The sequence below is a fragment of the Gossypium hirsutum genome, chromosome D11 (assembly GCF_007990345.1).
Source record: "Gossypium hirsutum isolate 1008001.06 chromosome D11, Gossypium_hirsutum_v2.1, whole genome shotgun sequence".
Taxonomy (NCBI): Eukaryota; Viridiplantae; Streptophyta; class Magnoliopsida; order Malvales; family Malvaceae; genus Gossypium; species Gossypium hirsutum.
The window spans coordinates 60,755,591-60,762,560 of record NC_053447.1 but is presented as its reverse complement, the minus strand read 5'-3'; the positions used below and the strand labels follow the sequence as shown (position 1 = coordinate 60,762,560).

The following is a 6,970-nucleotide window of genomic DNA, read 5'->3' as shown; positions in this document are numbered from 1 at the left end:
CAAACGGGGCTCGGTAATCGTCGTACATCATTGGATTTACGTCGTTTCATAACACGGTAAATTTCATACTAATATTTATTTAATCACAATATAAACACATATTAACATTCAATTTAATCAAAATTATACAGAATACAGTTCATACAAACTTACCTGGCTAAATTGCAGAAATACCAAAGTTCAGGGGCATTTTGGTAATTTTCTATTTTCCTCGATTTTCCACCCGATCTTGATCTAAATTAATAATTTGATTCAATTTATCAATTTACACAGTAAAAAATGTATTTCATGCAATTTGGTCATTTTTTTACATTTTACAAAATTACCACTAAAGTTTTACTTTTATTCAATTTAGTCATTGATCCCAAAGCATGCAAATTAACCATTTTTAATGCCAAATTATAACAGAAAAATATTCATGGCACCCATATCAGCCCATATTTGTATTAATTTCACATCAAATCCTTGTGCTTTTACTATTTTAACAATTAAGTCCCTAATCGAAAAATTTATCAAAAATCACTTAATAAAATACTTTTAAATACCAACCAATATTTCAAATTCATCATTTAACATCAAAAATCACTAGATTCATCAATGGAAACATTCACAATCTTTAACAGTTTCAAAATCGAAGGTACGGGCTAACTGGGCCTCGTTGCAACTATCTCAAAAATATAAAAATTATTAAAACGGGGCTAAAACGAGCTTACATGCATCATTTCAAGGTAAGCCAAAGCTTCGAGGTCTTCCATGGATTTTTTTCTCCACTCAAAATTAGTGAAGAAGACATTAAGGTGATGATAAACATTTTGGTTTTATTTTATTTTAATTTATATACCAAATTATCATTTTAACCTTGGTTAATAAATAAAACACCAATTTCATGCCCATAGTTGTCCAATAACTCCTTGAATGTTCTAATTACCATTTAAGTCCCTTTTTATTTATTCATTTAACCGTTTAATCACTCAAGTCAAATAGTGACTAAATTTTACATCTTTTACAATTTAGTCTTTTTTAATTAATTAACTATCGAAACGTTAAAATATTTCAACGAAACTTAATGACACTCCGTAAATATTTATAAAAATATTTGCGGCTTGGTTTATAGAAACAAGTTTTCAATACCTCATTTTCTAAAACTACTTGACCTTAGGTCAAACCACTTGAACTTAATAACTCGCTTATATAACAAAAATTACTATATCAAAAACCTTTTTAAAATCATATTTGACTTATAAATATTAAATAATGATATTTATGAACTTACTCGTCGAATTTGGTGGCCCCAAAACTACTGTTTCCGACACCACTAAACAATGGACTATTAGAGGCAACTACTGAAATTTTTAGTACTGAACTTATTTTATAAAATTGTGTTGATATATTAGTAAATATTAAGCTTTAAATATAATTATTTTGTCTGATAATAGAAAATTTGGGTTTTTGAAAATTCATTATTTCATAATTTTAGTATTCTAAATAATATAGTATTATATTTTATTTTGAATATTTTTGGATAAAAGTTAAAGATAATAACTTGAATATATATTTTTTTCAATATGAACCGGCATGCATTTATTAGAAATAGCCAAAACAGTAAAGCAACAACTTTGGGGACTCCACCAAAAAATGTGCAACATATCCCACGAAGCAAAGAAAAACAAAACTAAAAAAGAAAAGAAAAAACCAAAGCAGAAAGAGCTGAAGAAACCCATTCATCTTCCATAGCTAGAGATGCATGTCCAGAAAAGCTCCAACGCCGTGTGAACCTGCCACTGATCAACGCTCACAGTTGAAGCCACATCAAAAACTGCTAGTATGGATTCAAATCTAGCAAGCACCCCCGATTCCTGAAATTTCCGACAAACTCAGCCCCTCCCCACCTATATATGTCCACCACTACCAAAATCGATGTTGGTCCTTCCACCACCCAACAAACATCCCTCCTTCGTATAAAGCTTTAACGGGCCAATAGGTGAGCCACCATATTACCTCATCTTTTAATGTGTTGAAACTTGAATCGTTCAAAAACCATTACAAGTCGTTTCGCATCCTAGACAAGGGTGCTCACTTTTTATCTGTCTATATCATAGCTGTTTAGCTTGGAGATAAGCACTACTGAGTCGCCTTTAAGTTCAACACACCGAAACCCCAGATCCCGGGCAAATCCAAGAGCTCGCATGCATGCCAGGGCCTCGGTTGTCAACAAGCAAGGTACATCTTCCTACTCAAAATAAGCCAACCCCATTAGCAACCCTTCAGAATTTTTAACAGCAACTCCCGTGTTGGCAACCTACAGGTTATCAAAGAACTCGTCACAAAAATTGACGCAGACCCAAGGATCAACAGGAGGCCTCCAAAGTAGTGACTCAGTGGCCGCGATGTTTCCAGAGCCCGATGGAAGAGATTCCAAGTCACGCAGATAGCCTAATACAAAGATAAGTAGAGACCGAACCGATTGATAAAATCCCTCATAGGTGATTTTATTTCTGGAGGTCTAAATAGTCCATACAGTAATAATAAAAAGCTGCACTTGTCTCATATGTTTAGCAGATAGTTGCCCAACCCAGTGGATATGTGTATCTTCAGAATCTGGAATATTATCCCAATTGATGCCTAGATTGTGTGTCAAATTTGCAAGACACTAGGACAATCCGAACAGACATGAAGAATGGTTTCAGGACCACAACCATAGCGAGGGCACATTTGATCTAACCTGAGTATACGCTGAAATAAATTAACCTTTATAGGGAGAAAACTGCTTATTTGACACTAGCATGTAATTTTCATTTTCTCGGGCACTTGAGCCCCCTATATTTGTTTGTAAATAAGTCTCGTGGTTTGTGTTATATTTCTGTAATAATCATCTGTCTTTGAGAAGCCTCGTAACAGCAACTTACATTCGCTCCGGACCAATTACTCCCTATTGTCCTCCAAGAACCATCACCAATGATCTGCCAAATCATGAACGGTTAACGAGATACTTAGTATGCAACGCACGATCAGGTCAGGAAATAAAGCCCTTACTAACTCACCCTTCCACTTTCATCGATCCATATCAATTAAATCGACCACCTTTTCAATCCCATTAACACGATCAATTTAAATCTTGCAGGGCGTTTACCTAGGAAGCCAAACATCATCCCAGACCGAGATTGAGAGCCCATTGCCCACTTTCCAACCACAACCTATTTACAGAAGGCCTTTAGCGGCCCAGATACTTTGCCAAACAAAGGAAGGTTGATGTCCTAACTCTATTTCCATAAAATTGCTAGTAGGGTAATACTTAGCTTTAAGCACACGCGCCATTAAAGAACTCGGACTAGTCGTTAGACACCAACCTTGCTTGGTTGGTAGAGCAATGTTAACCTTCAATAGATCACAAAAACCCAACCCACCAACCTCCTTCAAATCACACAATCCCTCCCAAGAACACCAATGAATCCCCCTCCTCGTGGTTGACTTACTCCACCAGTAATGACACATTAAAGCCTCCAACTCTTTATAAAAGGAACTAGGAAGTAAAAAAATAAAACATCGAGTAGATCAGGATAGCTTGCAAAATCGAATTAATAAAAATGACTTTACCACCTTGTGAAAGGCATTGATTATACCATCGACCAATTCGTTCAAGAAATCATTCTTTAATAGCTCGAGAATCCCACTTTTTATTCTTTCCAACAACTATAGCAAGCCCAAATAATTCCCAAGATCCATAGTGCTTCGGACACCCAACACTCATTCAATAGCATTGCGCAACCCATGATCAATGTTTCAGCTAAAGTAAACAATAGACTTTCCAAAATTGATTTGTTTCCCTGAACACAATTTATATTCCTATAGAATGGCCACTACATAACTCGCCCCCACAATAGTCTCGCCAAATATCAAGTTTTCATCGACAAAGAATAAATGAGAAACCCGAGGCTCCCCACGACTCACTTAGACCCCCCTTTAAAGGCCATCATTACACGCCAGATTCAACAAAATAGAAAGGCACTCACTACAAATAAGAACAAGAATAAGAACAAGAAAGGGCTTAATGGATCACCTTGACGAAGGCCACGATATGGTACGATAAAACCTTTAGCCTCTCCATCCACAACAACCGAATATCTGACTGTTTGAACACATCGTATGATCAAATTAACCCAGCTCACATCAAATCTCATTTTGATCATAATCGTCTGTATTAAATGCCACTCCACCTTATCATAGGCCTTGCTCATATCCAACTTCAGAGCAACAGTTCCCCGATGGCCCATTCGCTTCCTTTTAAAAGAGTGTAACAACTCAAAAGCAACAATGGCATTATCAGTGATCAGCTGACTAGGAACAACGATATTCTGCCCCTCATCAATGTAATGAGGCATAATCTTCTGCAACCTATTAACGAGCACCTTAGATATAATCTTAAATAACATATTACATAAACTAATAGGCCGAAAGTTTGTCATGTTCTGTGGATTACATTGTTTAGGGATGAGAACAATATTGGTGTCATTAATTTCACTAAGGGATCCACCATCATTAAGTATATGTAAGTAAAAATTACAGACATCCTTACCCACTATATGCCAAAATTTCTAATAAAATAAAGCAGGCATACCATCACTACCTGCTACCTTATCAGGTGCCACCCCCCAAACAGCCAATAGAACCTCTTCCACAATGAATTCAAACTGCAAAAAAGCATTCATGTCGTCAGTAACACGAATCGAGATACAAAATAACAGCATACGTATATCTCTTGGATCTTGAGTCGTAAATAGATTAGTAAAACACAAGTAAGCCACTCTTTCAATCTCCCCCTCCCCCTCAATCATACCCCCATCAGCATTTGCAATTCGATATTCCAAAAGCATGAAAGGTAATATGCTCAACAAATGTGTCCTTAGAATCCATTCCTACAGAAACTGGGGAAAACCCAGACTTACGCGATCATCTCTTCCACTCCCTGACTTCCATTAAGAAATCCTTCTCCACCAAGTTCAGATTTGGGTTGTCATTTTCTATAACCTTAGTAATACAATTTTGCCGCCTCCCGAAATTCAACCCCAAAGTAATATCAATATGAATTACCAAAGTACTCTTTTGGAAGAAGCCTTGAATATCCTTCAGACTAACCACTGAGCCACTATACGAAGATTGCCGCACTTCATTCATCTTGAAAACAACACCCTTGTCCTTAAGCCAACAAATTTTCCCAATCTTATCCTTCCTAGGAGTAGCTTTAATCTACAGATCCTATTATAGAGGCAAGTCTCTTTTTCCATGAATTATCCTTATAGGACAGAACCTTCCGAGTACCCCAATCAGCCACATAGAAAACAAAAGATAGACAATCATTTGTATTGAAATCGAGCATATAGACTGTGATTTTGTGATAATATAATTTTCTTCCTCCGCTTCAAAAGTCCCATTACATCTATCCGAACCCCGATCCGTATGAAACCCCTATAGCCAGTACCCATCGTTTTCATATAATTGTCTAAAAATGTTCCTATGAAATTGCCAAACTGCCTAGCCATGACTTCCAAAACCAACCCAGATAGAAAATCGTGGATCTGAACCCAAAAATCCACAAAAACTAGTAGAATCTGTAGAAGACCAACAAATGACCATTAAAGGTCCAGGGACTCTCTGCCAAGAATCTGTCAAAATCAATTTCATAATAGAATTGGCATAGAAACCTCTTCTCCCTCATATAAAAAATTGTCATGCCATCGTGAAGTTGCTAAAGATTGTCTACGGTCGTCTTCATGGCCTGAAATTGAATAACACTTGCGGTTAAAAATCTTCCCACCATACACAGATCGTCCTCTACCGCCCTTTGAGATCCACCCAAATCCACTTTCCATCCCTTTTCTCCCCCATCAAGCGAAAGCTCTATCATAACTCTCTCCATCTCACCATTTATCACCACCACTGCCCATCATGCATCCACTCAAACGAGATCTACCAGAAAACAAAACCAGTCAAAGTGAAAAACGCCCTAAGAAAATTCGTAAAACCCCCCCCCCCAAAAAAACTGTGCCAAAATAGTAGACAAAAGAATCGTGCCAGAAAAGCAAACTAATAACTTGAATGTTTTAATTTTTAATAAAATAAATAAATAATTTGTTTCAAAAATAAGATTTTAAAAAATAAAATCAACTTAATATTTTCAACATTAAATGATAAGTAGCTATCTACTAATCATCTTCAATACTTTTTTTATCGAAAATTTTATATTAGGTAAAAAATTAATATAATTATCAAACACAATTAAAATAATTAAATGTTAAAAATTTTCATTTTCATTGAATTATTAAACACATTACTTACAAAATTGAACTAAAAAATTGGTTTCTAATTGAACAAAATAAAATGTTCTCTAATTCATAAGTTTTAACCTAAACAAGTCATAATATATAAGCAAATACAACCAATTATAATCATTGCTTCTTCTAAAATAACTATTTAAAAAGATTTTCAAATAATCTTCTTATGAAAATTTTTTTATATAACATAACGTGTATAATTTAATATCTAGTTGATTTGATAAATTTTTAAAACAAACACAAAATACTAACTATGAATACAAAGCTATATAAATTATATAAATCTTTTGAAATCATTAGATGTAGTGCTAAAATTATGATCTCTAAAAATCATGTTTTTTTATTCATTTATTCATTAATTGATAAGGGTTTTTTTTTATAAATTCATAAAAATCATACAAAGACATTTTAATATCAAATTTCTTTAAAGATTGACTCTTCTATTTAAGAATTTCGGAGTTTGCCTAATTTTATTTTTCCATGTAAAATCTCTATTAAGATGATAATAGTAATCTTAAAAAAATCAACAATTAATTATGATCAAAATATGTCAATTAAAAAAAAGAAGTTATTGTTATGAATATCTTATTAAGTGGATGTCCATCATGATCAAGATAAAGTTTTGATATACTTTAAATTCT

General features: G+C 34.4%; 1 long non-coding RNA gene across 1 annotated transcript; it reads left to right on the top strand.

Annotated features, from left to right (window-relative positions):
• Positions 1-1,529: 1,529 nt before the first annotated feature.
• On the top strand, positions 1,530-2,855 carry LOC107941401 (uncharacterized). Its single transcript, XR_001695615.2, has 2 exons — positions 1,530-2,220; positions 2,306-2,855. It is a non-coding gene; the product is annotated as an uncharacterized lncRNA (long non-coding RNA).
• Positions 2,856-6,970: the final 4,115 nt, after the last annotated feature.